Here is a 14,544-nt window from a genome sequence, read left to right as displayed (position 1 = left end):
ACTTCAGGTGTTTTCTCAGCCCCTCTTCCCTCCAATATCAACTCCAAACACTCTGGAACAATCACTTCAACTCTTTTCCCCAAAGAGGTAAGACACGTATGGCACACGCCAGGCCCTGGGGGAGGCGACTTGCTATGATTCGGATTTCAGACACACACCCATTTGCTTTAAAAGAACTAGTCTGTGCTTGTTCTGTGCTAGTCAGTCTAGTCTGTGCAACCAGGTCACAGTCCCCACGCTGAGGACTCTCCTCGGGGAGCGAGAGGGAGCAGGTGCCTGTCACGGCTTGTCTGGGGGGAAGGCCAAGTGCCTGTCAGGGCGGCCGTGGGCAGTGTGGGGTGAGGGTGGGGATCGCCTGGGAGGTACTGGGATGAGGAGGGGGGAGCTGAGCCCACCTGGGGCTCTGGTGACAGTACAGGGCTGGTAGGAAGGGGAGAGAGGGGCGAGATGGGGAGAGAGAAGCCCTACCTCTCTCCCCTGCTCAGCCTCTCTAAGGCAGCCGTGCATTCCTGGCTGTGATGGCCCTAATGATGGGTTTGAATCTGATGCCTGTAAACTTTGCTTGCTCCTGGACACCCTGGGAGTTAGAAATGGAGACGGGCCTCCATGAATGTTAATCATCAGAGCCAAGAGTGCTTTGCGTTCTGGCTTACTTTTAGGTGGCTTTTTCTGGTGGGGACTTCCTAAAACGGGCCCTTCTCTGGCAGACTGTGGGCAAGTGCTCAGAACCACTTCTCCTTACATCTATGAGAGAAAGGAGGGAAGAGGGTGTTGGGGGTGGAGGGAAACCAGCCTCCACGGGGGCCCACCAGCCCACCCCCATGAAGTTGAAGGCCAACCCCTAAAATGAACATGTCTGAGAATACCAAGCCAACTGAGCACACTGCATGAAAAGAATAGCCCAGCCCCAGAAGACAAACACGACTAAAACCCAAGTGGCTCTTGATGACCCATGTCAGGCCCAATGGGCACTTGATGGGCAGAGAGAATTTGGGCACCACCAATGACTCAATCAAAGTGTCTCCAAGAATGTTCCCTACATGTGACTGGCAGGAGGGATGGCAGCGTCCTTCAGGCCAACCCTCTACTTAAGTCGTCCCGTTATATGAGCTCAAGCCTGTGGGACCTGGCAGGTGTCTTGTCTACCTGCCTAAGTAACTTGAAGATAGAGACCTTCATGGATTCCCACCTCTACCAAACACGGAAGGGCCCTCCGGGTTCTATTCCCAAGAGCCCGTACTCAGAGACTCCCAGCCCTGGAGATGAACCAGGGATTATGAGTCCCTTTATAAATAAATAGGTTTCTTAAACATTTTATTGCGAGAGAGAGAGAGAGCATGTGTGCACACACTCTGGGGAAGAGGTAGAGGGAGAGAATCCCAAGGGATCCCTGCTCCAAACACAGAGCCCGACGATGACCACAACCCCAGACCATGACCTGAATGAAACCCAGAGTCGGTTGCTCCGGGGGCTGACCAGCCAGGTGTCCCAATACTGTTTTTGGTTTTTGGTTTTTGGTGGTTTTTAAATTTTTTTAATTTTTTAATTTTTTATTAACATATAATGTATTATTAGCCCCAGGGGTACAGGTCTGTGAATCATCAGGCTTACACACTTCACAGCACTCACCATAGCACATACCCTCCCCAATGTCCATCACCCAACCACCCTCTCCCTACGCACCCCCTGTTTTTGTTTTTGTTTTTTTAAACAAAGGAATTAGGTGAGTTTGGACTCAGGGATTAAGCCTACTTGGTTTCTTTAAAATAGAGACACCAGCATGTACTTCACAGGGCTTAATAAATTGTCCTGTAAATGTGTACACACAGTTGCACACAACCCAGCGGCACATCGTGCAAGCCAGAACACATGGAACACACCCGCTTTACCTGGGGGTTTTCTTCTTCTTCTTCTTCTTTTTTTTCTTTAGAATTAAATAAAATACTATAACACAATGCCTGGCACACAGGAAAATTCTGGAAATATGAAATCTTATGCCAAAGCAAGTCCTTGTTATCTGGGAAGTTCCAGGGCTGGGGTCCGTCTGTCCTTTCCTGCCCTTCCCTGCCAGCCCCTCTGGGCTTCGGTATGTCTCAAAGGGAGGGAAAGAAGGGACTCAGTGACCCTGACCCCCTGAGTCGGACTCAGTGCCTCCTTAGGCCTCTGCAACGCAGTTTTCTGATCTTTCAGCTGCAAAGCCCTGCCTCTACCAAGGAGCTTGTGGGCAGAATAGCCCGCTGTCACAGTCGGAGCAGATTTGAAATGGGGTCACGGCTAGGACTTGAGGACTGGCCGGGCATGGTAAGGCCACACACCCTGCCTCTGCCCCAGGTGAGTCTCAGGCTGGGGAGATAGCTGGCAGCCTCGCAAGCATCCTGAGGTCAAGATTCAGAGCCCCAAGGGGTCAGTACCGTGGCAGGGGTGTGTAGGGAGGAGAACCAGCTGAGAAATCACAGCAGGTTTCCACCGTGGGAGGGCACGCCGGGTCCAGCGCTTCCCTTGGGAGCAGGCCGAGCAATGGGAGATCCAGGGATGCTCCAGGCCTCCTGTGGCAAATACAGAGGCTGGAATCTGTTTGGGTACCCAGCAAGCATCCAGGCACCCGTTGTGTGCCAGTGCAGGGTGTCGGGAGCACAGAAACTGGGGGGAAGGGCAGTGGTAGAATCAGGCAAAAAGGTAGAATTTGCCCATTTCATGAAGACTTTGAAAATCAAGCTGAGAAAGCAAGTATTTTTTTTAAGTTGTTTTTTTTTAAAGATTTTATTTATTTATTTGAGAGAAAGAGAGAATGAGAGAGAGCATGAGAGGAGAGAAGGTCAGAGGGAGAAGCAGACTCCCCATGGAGCTGGGAGCCTGATGCAGGACTCCATCCCAGGACCCTGGGACCATGACCTGAGCTGAAGGCAGTCGCTTAACCATCTGAGCCACCCAGGTGCCCTAAAGTTCTTTTTTTTAATTCTACTACAGTTAACACACAGTGTTTTATTAGTTTCAGGTGTATAATATAGTGACTCAACACTTGGATACGTCCGCCTATGTTCATCATCGGATGACTCCTTTGTGTAAGGAGTGATCTTTGTGGGACCATCGGCTATTTCACCCATGCCCTCTCCTGCCCCCTGATAGCCATCAGTTTGTTCTCTACAGTTAAGAGTCTGTTTCTTGGTTTGTCTCTCTCTTTTTCTTTGCTTATTTGTCCTGTTTCTTAAATTCCACATATGACTGAAATCATATGGTATGTGTCTTTCTCTGACTGACTTATTGTACTTAGTGTAATTCCCTCTAGATCCCTCCGTGTTGTTGCAAATGGCAAGATCTCATTCTTATTCACAGCTGAATAATGGCCCATTGCATGTATTTATACACGACCTCTTCATTATCCATCCCTCTAGCGGTGAACACCTGGGCAGCTTCCATACTTTGGCTATTGTAAATAATACTATAGGTATCCCTTTGAATTAGAGTTTTTGTATTTTGATGGTAAATATCTAGTTGATTGCCGGATCATAGAATAGCTCTAGTTTTAACTTTTTGCGGAAACTCCATATTGTTTTTCTGCAATGGCTGCCCCAGTCTGCACTCCCAAGAGCAATGCATGAGGGTTCCTTTTTCACCACATCCTCCCCAACACCTGTTGTTTCTTGTGGTGTTTTTAGCTATTCTGAGAGGTGAGAGGTGATAACTCATTGTGGTTTTGATTTGAATTTGCCTGATGGTAGAGATGTTGAGTCTCTTTTCATGTGTCTGTTGGTCATCTCTATGTCTTCTCTGGAGAAATGTCCGTTTGTGTCTTCTGCCTATTTTTTTTTAAAGATTTTATCTATTTATCAGAGAGAGAGGGGGGAGAGAGCGAGCACAGGCAGACAGAGAGGCAGGCAGAGGCAGAGGGAGAAGCAGGCTCCCTGCTGAGCAAGGAGCCCAATGTGGGACTCGATCCCAGGACGCTGGGATCATGACCTGAGCCGAAGGCAGCTGCTTAACCAACTGAGCCACCCAGGTGTCCCATTCTGTCTATTTTTTAATTGGCTTTTTTTTTGGGGGGGGGTTGAGTTGTATCCATTCTTTATATATTTTGGATGCTAACCCTTTGTCAGATGCGGAAAGCAAGTATCTTTGAACAAACTAGGAAGGATTGGACAAAGATATACCAAGGAGGAGATGACTAAAAAGCCATGTCCCTTTCCTCCCTACTTAGCCTGACCCTTTGAAGAATAGTTGCTAAATAAGGGAAGGAAGAGGCATGCGTGTGCGAGCACACACACACACACACACACACACACACACACAGAGTTTTCTTTCAGGAGGAGCCTTATGGTTCAGTGGAAATCCAACTTGGCAAAAGGCAAGGGAAATGGGCTACAGGAGGAGGCACAGGAAGGCAGCCATTGATCAAGCCTTTGGACCCCAGGAACTTTGGGGAACCTGGTCCTGCTCCCGAAAAGATAACATGCCTCACATCTAAGGTTGGCCAAATGAGCTGGACGAACCTGTTCTGGTGAACCCTAGCAGAATTTAAGTATACAAAAAAAAAAAAAAAAAAAAAAGAGGGCTTAAGAAGACAACTGCAACCCAGCCCTCTTGTCAGAGCTGGACAAGGACCATGATTTAAAGTCATCTGTTGGCTAGGAGCTGCCGAATGGGAGCAACAAGGCACAAGGGCTGGACCCATCCCCTGTGGCCACACTGTAGAGCTGCTGTTTGGAGTAGAATTCACAGCTTTTCCACAAAAAATATATAAGAATATCGTGACACCACAGGAGACATATTTGCTAATGCTTTTGGAGAATGTTGGGGAAATAGAATTATAATTAACATAAATAATTTAATATAATTAAAAGTAAGAGCTTCTCCCAAGTCGAAAATCCTCTTCACAGAAGTAGTAGAGAAAGAAAACACTTTTCTTGTTGAATAACCATTAAACCAGAATGTGATGTGCCTGACAGGCAGTCTGCCAAGGGATTGCCAAGACAGAAAGGAATCTCCCCCTTATCTAGCCCAGCAGACACAGCCCATTACACATGTGCTCCTGATATAATCAATCACTGGTCCTCAAGGAAGAGGACCTGTATCACACTTACCTCAGCTTCACTTTCTCTTCGTAACTGGGGAGACCACGTGTATTGGCTTTATCTAGAAGAGAACCAAACTTCTCATTCTTTGGGACAGAAGGTAGTTTTGCAGATTGGAAGAAGGCACCCACAGAAGTTACCCTCCCACAGGAAGCGGGAGACTGGATGCCAGCTCCCTGAATGTTTGCATTTCAAAAAAAGTGGCTCCCAGGTCCTGGAGGAAACTTCCTGGGTTAACAGACAGGCTCATTTAGCCATTATAAAGATGTCGATACCTCTGGAAAGGACTGAAAAATAAATATGGAAATAAAAGGGAGGTTTCTCTTCCCTTTTTTTCAACATAGAGAGTGAGGCCTCTTACTTTTAATTTGCATTTGTCCTTACAATTGCCTCCCTGCGCTACCATAAAATAATAACATTCCAATCTTCTCTCTGGGCTCCTTGCTGTTGCCTAAATATCTAGCAAGCCCAAAGTAAAATACAAACAAAGCAATTACTAGAATTGCAATTTAATGAAAGAATTTATTTTAAAATTCACTATAGTGTTTGCCTTGGGGGAAAAGACTTTTTTTTTTTTTTTTTAAATTTCCGTAAGTAATCTCTACACCCAACATGGGGCTCAAACTCACAAACCCAAGATCAATAGTCACATGTTGTACCACCTGAGTCAGGAAGGTGCCCCAGGGAAATTGCCTTTAAGTATAGTGGTCATTCCCCTTTATTAATCCAGAGTAGGACTGGAGAGGACATGCACCCCAGCATTAGCTTAGTAACCTTAGGTCAGTTTCTAATGGTTTGTCTATTAATTAGATTTTTTTTTTTCTTTTCTACATCATCCTTTCAATCAAACCTAAGCACCTGGTGCATATCAAGTACTTTTACTTTGTTACTGTAAAAAGCCACCAGTAAAGGTGTCCTGCTTGTACTCTGCTAATCACCAGACTGTTGGCGTCAGTGCAGACCCTGTCCACAGAGAGCGTCCAGAGTGAGCTAATTAGAACCTTGTGGCTGGGAGCCACGGCCACCAGGGCCAAGGGCAAGACTGATCAACACACAGCATTGTATCCTAGTAAATGTGATTTTCAAAGTGACTAGAATAAACACAGCTGCTAGGAGCCAGGCAGCCTATGAGAACAGTAACACATTTTCTAGAATATTTCCTTTTCATTGAGGTCAATACCAGTCAGTTACCCAGGAAAAGTTTTAGGTCCGTTGAGGGAAGTGCTGACCAGTCCCATGGTACCGGCTTCACATGGGAAGTGTGAATCCAACAGAGTTGACTTTCACTGTGGTAGCCATCTGGGGGATCAGCAGCCCTCTCAAGGGTCTCTGCCAACTTGGGGACAACGTCTCTCTCCTCTGGAATGACCTCCATGGAGACAAAGTCCCCCAGTTGACAGGATTGGTAGACTTCCCTTGACAAGTCCTTGTATATCTTTATGACTTAAGTCTCAGGGTTTCTGAGCAAGAGAAAAGTCCTTTTCAGTATTGAACATGATCACAAGAGGGTTCTGTTAAATCCAACATGGGACCCTGCCTCAGACCCAAACTCTTAGCCTGACAAACTTAAGTTCAAAAGGAGACATTCCCTTCCGTGCTTGCTTGCCAGGGTCCTTCTAATTCTTTTTTTCCTCCCTCTAAATTCAATTAACCAACATATAATACATTATTAGTTTCAGATATAGAGTTCAGCAATTCATCAGTTGTGTATAACACCCAGTGTTCATTGCATCACGTGCCCTCCTTAATGCCTATCACCCAAATACCAGCTCTGCCACTGCCTCCTTCCAACAAAGCTCAGTTTTTTCTTAGAGTTAAGAGTCTCTCATGGTTTATCTCCTTCTCTGATTTCTTCCCATTCAGTTTCCCTCCATTCCCCTATGATCCTCTGTTTTGCTTCTTATATTCCACATATGAGTGAAACCATAGGCTAATTGTCTTTCTCTGATTGACTTACTTTGTCTCAGCACAATTTCCTCCAGTTCCATCGACATCGATATGAATGGTAAGTATTCATCCTTTCAGGTGGCTGAGTAATATACCACTGTATATATGGACCACATCTTCTTTATCCATTCATCTGTCATTGGACATCTGGGCTCTTTCCATAGTTTGGCTATTGTGGACATTGCTTCTATTAACATTGGGGTACACGTGCACCTTTGGATCACTACATTTGTATCTTTTTGGTAAATACCCAGTAGTGTGATTGCTGGGTCATAGGGTAGCTCTATTTTAACTTCTTGAGGAACCTCCATACTGTTTGCCAGAGTGGCTGCACCAACCTACATTCCCACCAACAGTGTAGAGGGATTCCCCTTTCTCGCCATCCTCGCCAACATCTGTCATTTCCAGACTTGTTAATTTTAGTCATTCTGACTGGTGTGAAGTGGTATCTCATTGTGGTTTTGATTTGTATTTTCCTGATGCCGAGTGATGTGGAGCATTTTTTCATGTGTCTGTTGGCCATCTGGATGTCTTCTTTAGAGAAATGTCTGCTCAGATCTTCTGCCCATTTCTTGACTGGATTACTTGTTTTTTTAGGTGAGTTTGATAAGTTCTTTACAGATCTTAGATACTAGCTCTTTATCTGATATGTCCTTTGCAAATATCTTCTCCCATTCCATAGGTTGCCTTTTAGTTTTGTTGACTGTTTCCTTTGCTGTGCAGAAGATTTTTATCTTGATGCAGTCCCAACAGTTCATTTTTACCATTCTTTCCCTTGCCTTTGGAGACATGTCTACCAAGAAGTTGCTGCAGCTGAGGTCAGAGAGGTTGCTGCCTGTATTCTCCTCTAGGATTTTAATGGATTTCTGTCTCACATTTAGGATTTATCCATTTTGAGTGTATCTTTGTATTTGCTGTAAGGGAATGGTCCAGTTTCATTCTTCTACATATGGCCATCCAATTTCCCCAGCACCATTTGTTGAAGAGACGGTCTGTTTTCCACTGAATCTTCTCGCCTGCTTTCTCAAAGATCAGTTGACCCTAGAGGTGGTGATCCATTCCCAGGTTCTCTGTTCTCTTCCATTGATCTGTGTGTCTGTTTTTGTGCCAGTACCATACTGTCTTGATGATGACAGCTTTGTAATAAAGCTTGAAGTCCGGAATTGTGATGCCCCAGCTTTGGTTTTCTTTTTCAACCTTCCTTCCCTGATCTCAGGGTCATGAGTTCAGTCCCATGCTGGCCATAGAGCCATAGAGTTTACTTAAAAAAAAAAAAAAAAAAAAAAAAAAGGAGGAAGAAGAAGAAAGAGAGGAGAAGGGCATGCCATTCTAAATATTCCCTTTGTGCCCTAGGGGCCTGGGTAGATTATCAGCACCATCAGCTTCACCTGAGATCCAAATAAGAAGGACTGGTTTTCCTCATGTTGAAATGGGAAAAAGGGGGTTGGTCTCTTTTCCTGTGTTTGTACTTACCAGCCTAAGTCCCTTTGTGTTTGGCTGTTTCCCAGTCCCTAGTGCATCTACTTACTGTCCACCCTGCTGCCTGCCTAGGTCATTCTCTATCCCATGATCTCCGTCATGATCTTGACCGGTTAAGCCTTTCCAGCTCTGCAGCCTGTGCATGGAAAGGGATTCTTGGAGGCAGGATGTGGTCTAGGACATAAAGTGGCTCTGGAAAACCCACTGAAGAACAGAACTGTTTCTACAGGATCCCATCCAGCCCCGTTCAGGAGTTAGTTGAACACAGGGAGGGACAGAGGCAGGAGGAGCTCAGACAAGAGATGGCAGCGAAAGAGAGGAGGTTTCTGTTTAGTTCTCAAATTCCTGAGTTTTGAGACTGGCCAGAGGCCTATTAGCCATTATGAAAACTTAGATCTATCTGAAAAGTACAGAGAAAGAAACTCTGAAAGAAAAAGAGGAAGAGGTCTTTCTTCTTGCTTTCAGAGGGAAGAATTAAGCCTAGTATTTTTAATTTGTATTTGCCCTTTCAGTAGGAATATTCAACATGTTTTCCTCTCCCTCTACATGAATGAGTTAAGATCCGATTCTCAGATTAGAGAGGGATCTGGAAGGAAGATTCCATCCAGGCCCCTGCCTTCTGGCAGCTGAGTGTCCAAATCATTTAGGACCAGCTATCTGATCACCTCCGATGATCTCCCAGGATGGAGATGTCACCCGTCTCTGTTGATGGCACCTTTCTGTGTTCTTGCAGCCTGATAGGTCCAAAGCTCTCCTTTTTGCTGATGTGAAGTCCTTCCTGCTATAAATTAAGGATCATATAAATAATATGATTTATCTATCATCATACCTAAAAGACTCCTTACTATCTTCACAGGGTCAAGATGTGCACGCATTGTCTCCCTTGAGGACAAGCGTCAGTGGCACCACTTAGCACTTCTCTGGTCAGTGTGACTATACACAATTCACTACTACACACAATGCAGGCTTTGGAAAAGGCCACTTAAACCCTACATCCTCTCCACAACCCATTTAACACTCTCATCTGCCTTTTAATAATGTTTTCACTAGAATGGATGAGGCCATTCATTTAATCATTCTGAATCTGCTTTCGTCATTTAAGAAATCACACTTCCTCACAGGATTAGTATACTATCTAAAAATCATTTTCACGTGTGTCTATCTTACCTTGCTAGAGCTCCAGGAAAGTATCAGCCTCTGTGCTGTTTGATGGCTTCCATGATGCCTACTAGTAAGGAAGAGCCTACCTGCAGCGGGGAAGGGGATTCCATCGAGATTTCGGCTCCATCCAGAAAAAACTTCCTAACAACTGGAACCAGCAGCCAGCTGGGAATGTCTCCGGAACCAGGGAGCCCTCTCAATGGCCAGAGGTATTTAGGTATTTAGGCCTTATGGTGATGCTGTCTGAGGAAATCCAACTGAGCAGGACATTTCATTCACTGACTGCTTTGCGGAGAGCTGGGGACTAGTCTTTTGACTCTGAGAGGGAAACAGAAGTAATGTACTGAGATCGAGGTCATGAGGCCCAGCGTTTCGACCAAGTTCCTGGCCCTGCTTCCTTAGCCCTGAGGAGAGGTGAAACTAATGTCAAGGTTCCCTGGAAGGTCTCAGATAATGGAGAAGCAAGAATGCACAGTTAAATAAACAGTTGGTTTATTAGACTAGACTGCTAATCCTCCCACAGCAAGGAGAAGTGGAGAATGGGAGAAAGACACAGTGCTCTCGCATTATAAAGTTTTGTTACAGCGCGCTTAGACAACCAGCGGGTCGGCAAACGCTAGGGAACAAAACTGGAAAAATGGTTTGGCCTCCCCTTGTGGCTGTGTGGACGTGACTTTGCTGGGAAGCAATCTCTCCCTCTCACGTGCAGCCTGGATTTCTTCTCTCTTGTCCACCCTGCTGCCTGTGCAGAGCTAGAAAACTGCAAAGACCCGGATGCGGGTTTTCAAATCTTACTCTCACGTCTGGGGAGAGAATGCACTGGGCATGTGGTAGGGAAAGACACATTTCAGAAATGTCCCTTTGGGCATTCTCCTAAGCCAGTTGTTCACGGCAGCGGTGAGGAGGGGCCTTTGGCAGGTCAGCGGCCAGGCAGATGCTATGTCCAGAAAGCACAAGGAACAGTGCCGTTTTATGGACCCCCGGGCCCCCGCCCTCACAAACAGCTCATATAACCTTTCAACCTTTCATCGTTTTGTTGCTTGCAATTTTTATACTTTACATTTCATTATTCTTCATAATGGAAAAAAATTGAAGAGGAGAGACTACAATTTTAATATGCAGATGCTAACGCTAGCCCATATTCATGCAGTGCTTTTTAATTTCCAAGGGTGCCAGAGGCCTTTCCAGAAAAGATCTATTACTGAGACTGTGCTGCACAGCTTTGCAATTCCGTAGCCCAGGAACACCGTATCCTGGTTCTGTGAACAGAAGGCTGACTTTCCCCAAGAGAACCACAGTAAGATGTATCTCCTGGGACGGGCCAAACAGAATTTGGAAACTGGGGGTGCGGACTCTCATGGCACAAAACACTGGCCAGAGTTTGGTCTTTAAACCTGAAGGATACTGAAAAAAATGTAAAGTGCTTATTAACTGGGCTGGTTTTTAACAGTGGCTAATTTGGTTCAATTAGGACGTGTAACTTTGTTGCATCTTTCAAAACTTAACTTCCCTATCCCCAAATTAGCCAGAGTTCAGGCATTAGTCATAAAATATATATGAATACTTATAAGAGACTCAGTTATACCAAAAGGAAAAAAAATCAGCTGAGCTCCAAATCTTCACATAAGTTCTATGAACTTGAGAAACCTTCTTTTATATTCAGAAAGGAAATTTCAGTAGCTCAGGATGAAAGAACCAGAAAGGAAAGAAAGGGAGGGAAAAAGCCAGTCTTGCAAAATATCCTCTGTTTCCCCACACTCACTCAATAGGCTATATCATAAGCAAAGACCTGCCAGAGAATTCAGTGAAAATCACCTCAACCCCAAACTTCTCAGGCCTCTTTGTTCGAGGCACACCATTGTAGAGATCTCCGTATTCCACTCTGACAAGAAGAAGCCTAAAATATCCCACTGTTCACCAAGCTCTAGAAGAAAAGAGGGTCCCCTGGTTCTCTGAAAACGCATACACATCACCACTGCTTGTTGCACTCCTATGGAAATCACTACACAATCCACCAAAAGAGCTTTTAGTCATGGACCCTCCAAAATGGACTTCCAGGTTGCTGTGCTAAACACACCGTCACAGGAAGAGAACATCATTGCTGCAGAAAGACTTTTATGCACTAGAACGCAAGCTCGGGAGAGATTGCACTTTCTATGGTTTTCCTCTTTTTCCTGCCACAGCTGTTTGGTGAACACCTGGAACAGAGGTCAGCAAACCCATAGCTGGGAAGCCACATCCAGCAGGTGCCCTTTTTGTTGTTGTATGGCTCATAAGCAATTTACATTTTCAAATAGTTGAAAGTGCAACTTTTAAGTAATATTGTGATACATGACAATTAACTGAAATTCAAATTTCAGCATCCATTCATGAAGTTTCATTGGAACCTAGCCACACTCATTTGTCTACATTTTATGAGCAGGTCCAGGGCAGTTTTTCCATGCTACAGGGGCAGAATTAAGTAGTTGTTGATGTAGGAAAGAATGTTAGAATGTCTCAAGAATCTTTGGTGCCTAAAGGTGGTTTTCTTAAAGTCTGAGGACAGAACCCGTGGGCAGAAAGAGCTTCAGTGGGGTCATGAGGAGTGGCTCATTATATCTTTTCAAATTGGGAGGGGGTTAGGGATAGCATAAGTCTCTAAAGAATTTTGGAAATTTTCCAGGACCTTGAGAGGGCTAGCTATTGTTGGGAAAAAGTCATTTATTACTGTCTAATAAAACCCTACTCATGAGATCCTTCAGATGTGTATCGTGGGCTATATGCTTGGGGGATGATTGCCAACATGTATCTTGGAAGGTTTAGAAATAAAGGAAATTTCTAAAGGAATTTTTTTTTAAGATTTTATTTATTTAAGAGAGAGAGAGATCACAAGTAGGCAGAGAGGCAGGCAGAGGGGGAGGGGGAAGCAGGCTCCCTGCTGAGCAGGGAGCCCGATGCGGGGCTCAATGCCAGGACCCTGAGATCATGACCTGAGCCAAAGGCAGAAGCTTAACCCACTGAGCCACCCAGGCACCCCTCTAAAGGAATTTTTATATGTTAAATTAGACTTACAGGATCCTGGGGCTGGGGATGGGCGGTTGGGCTAGGATCTTTTGCCCTTCGCAAAGTATTAACATCAAGGCAGTTGAGTCCCTAGAGGAATGTCACTCTGTTTCAAGGACTTGTCAATGGGCTGTAGGTAGTAAGGAAATTTACTAATTTTTCTTCTACTTTTGTTTCCCACACTAGTTGTGACAGAGACTATATAGCTCATAAAGCCTATCTGGCCCTTCACAGAAAAAGGCTGCTGCCCCTTAGCCTAGAAGATACTTTTCAAAATAGACGCTCAAATTTTTGTTGAATAAATACAGCCACCATATCCAAGTGTCTCAACGCCCTTACTCATCCCTTCTGAGCAACAGCCCGTAACCGTCATAGACCACTAGCTGAGGATACTACCAGTGGAGTCAACAGAGTTATTAGGCTGCCATTCCACTGAAGCTCATGCAGAAAAGTTTCTAAAATAAAACATTCTTTTGGAGTTATAAAACTAAAGGTGAATCTTTAGAGTGTCACTTGTATCTGCTTTGGTTCTTTCTCTTGAAATCACTGAAGACTATTTTTTCATGTGGTTCTTCCAAAGGGCTCCTAACCTCTGATCACAGATTAGCACTCAACATAGGACAAAAGCAGTGCTTATAAAGAAAATCCTTAAAATCATCTTCAGGGACATGGAAAATATTTTGCACAATAACTGGTTAACCTGGGGGCATGTGTTTGGCTCCAGTCAGCAGAGCATGAGACTCTTGACCTTAGGGTTGTGAGCTTGAGCCCCACGTAGGGTGTAGAGATTACTTAGAATAAATAGAATCTTTAAAAAAAATTATTGGTTAACCTAGACTATCCCACTTTTGGGAACTTTAACTTTGAATTCATGAGAATCCCTACCTAGTTCAGCCTAAGATCTGGTCCAGAACTTGGGTACTAGGGAGTTTGTTTCTCAAACTGATCAAGGACACATGACTCACAGAAAACTGAGAACAAATTAAAACCATATACAAATGGAAAGATTTTTTTCTCACATTGAGAAACTGTAAGGATCTCAGGTAAAAGAAAGAATCCTTGTAGTGCCACATATGAGGTTGACCCTGATCACATGGGTTAGGTAGTGTTTGTCAGGTTTCTCCATTGTCCAGTTACTTCTTTCCATACTGTACATTTTAAAAAATATTTATTTATTATAGAGAGAGAGTGAGGGGAAGGGGCAGAGGGAAAGAGATAGTCCTCAAGCAGATACCCCACTGAATACAGGACCCGCCGACGTGGGGCTTTGACCTCACAACCCTGAGATCATGATCTGAGCTAAAACCAAGAGTCAGCTGCTTAACCCACTAAGCCTCCCATGTGCCCCATTTACTCTTAACTATACGGAACAAACTGATGGTTACCAAAGGGCAGGTGGATGGGGGAAATGGGTGAAATAGGTGAAAGGGATTAAGATGCCCTTATGATGAGCACTGAGTATAGAATCATTGACTCACTATATTGTGTACCTGAAACTATTATTACACTGCATGGTAACTACCCAGAATTTAAATAAAAGCTTTTTAAAAAAAGACCTAAGCTGTCCATATTGACTTGCTTTCAAAGAGTACAGTAGGTCCTTTTTTTTTTTTTTTTTTTTTTTTTAGGGAGTGGGGCATTATATTCCATCCCCTTACACAACTGGGAATTCTGCATGGGAAATTTCTCACTTCTCTCCCGTTGTTTATTCAATCATTTTCATCAGTAAGTACTCATCAATATTTATTTTAATTTTGAATTATAATCTATACTCCAATAATAGTTTATTTTATTGCTCAAATTGTCCAAGCTTTGGCCACTAGTTGGACCAATTTCTTGGCTTCCC

Source organism: Mustela lutreola, chromosome 14 (assembly GCF_030435805.1).
Source record: "Mustela lutreola isolate mMusLut2 chromosome 14, mMusLut2.pri, whole genome shotgun sequence".
Lineage (NCBI taxonomy): Eukaryota > Metazoa > Chordata > Mammalia > Carnivora > Mustelidae > Mustela > Mustela lutreola.
This window is presented reverse-complemented; position numbering follows the sequence as displayed.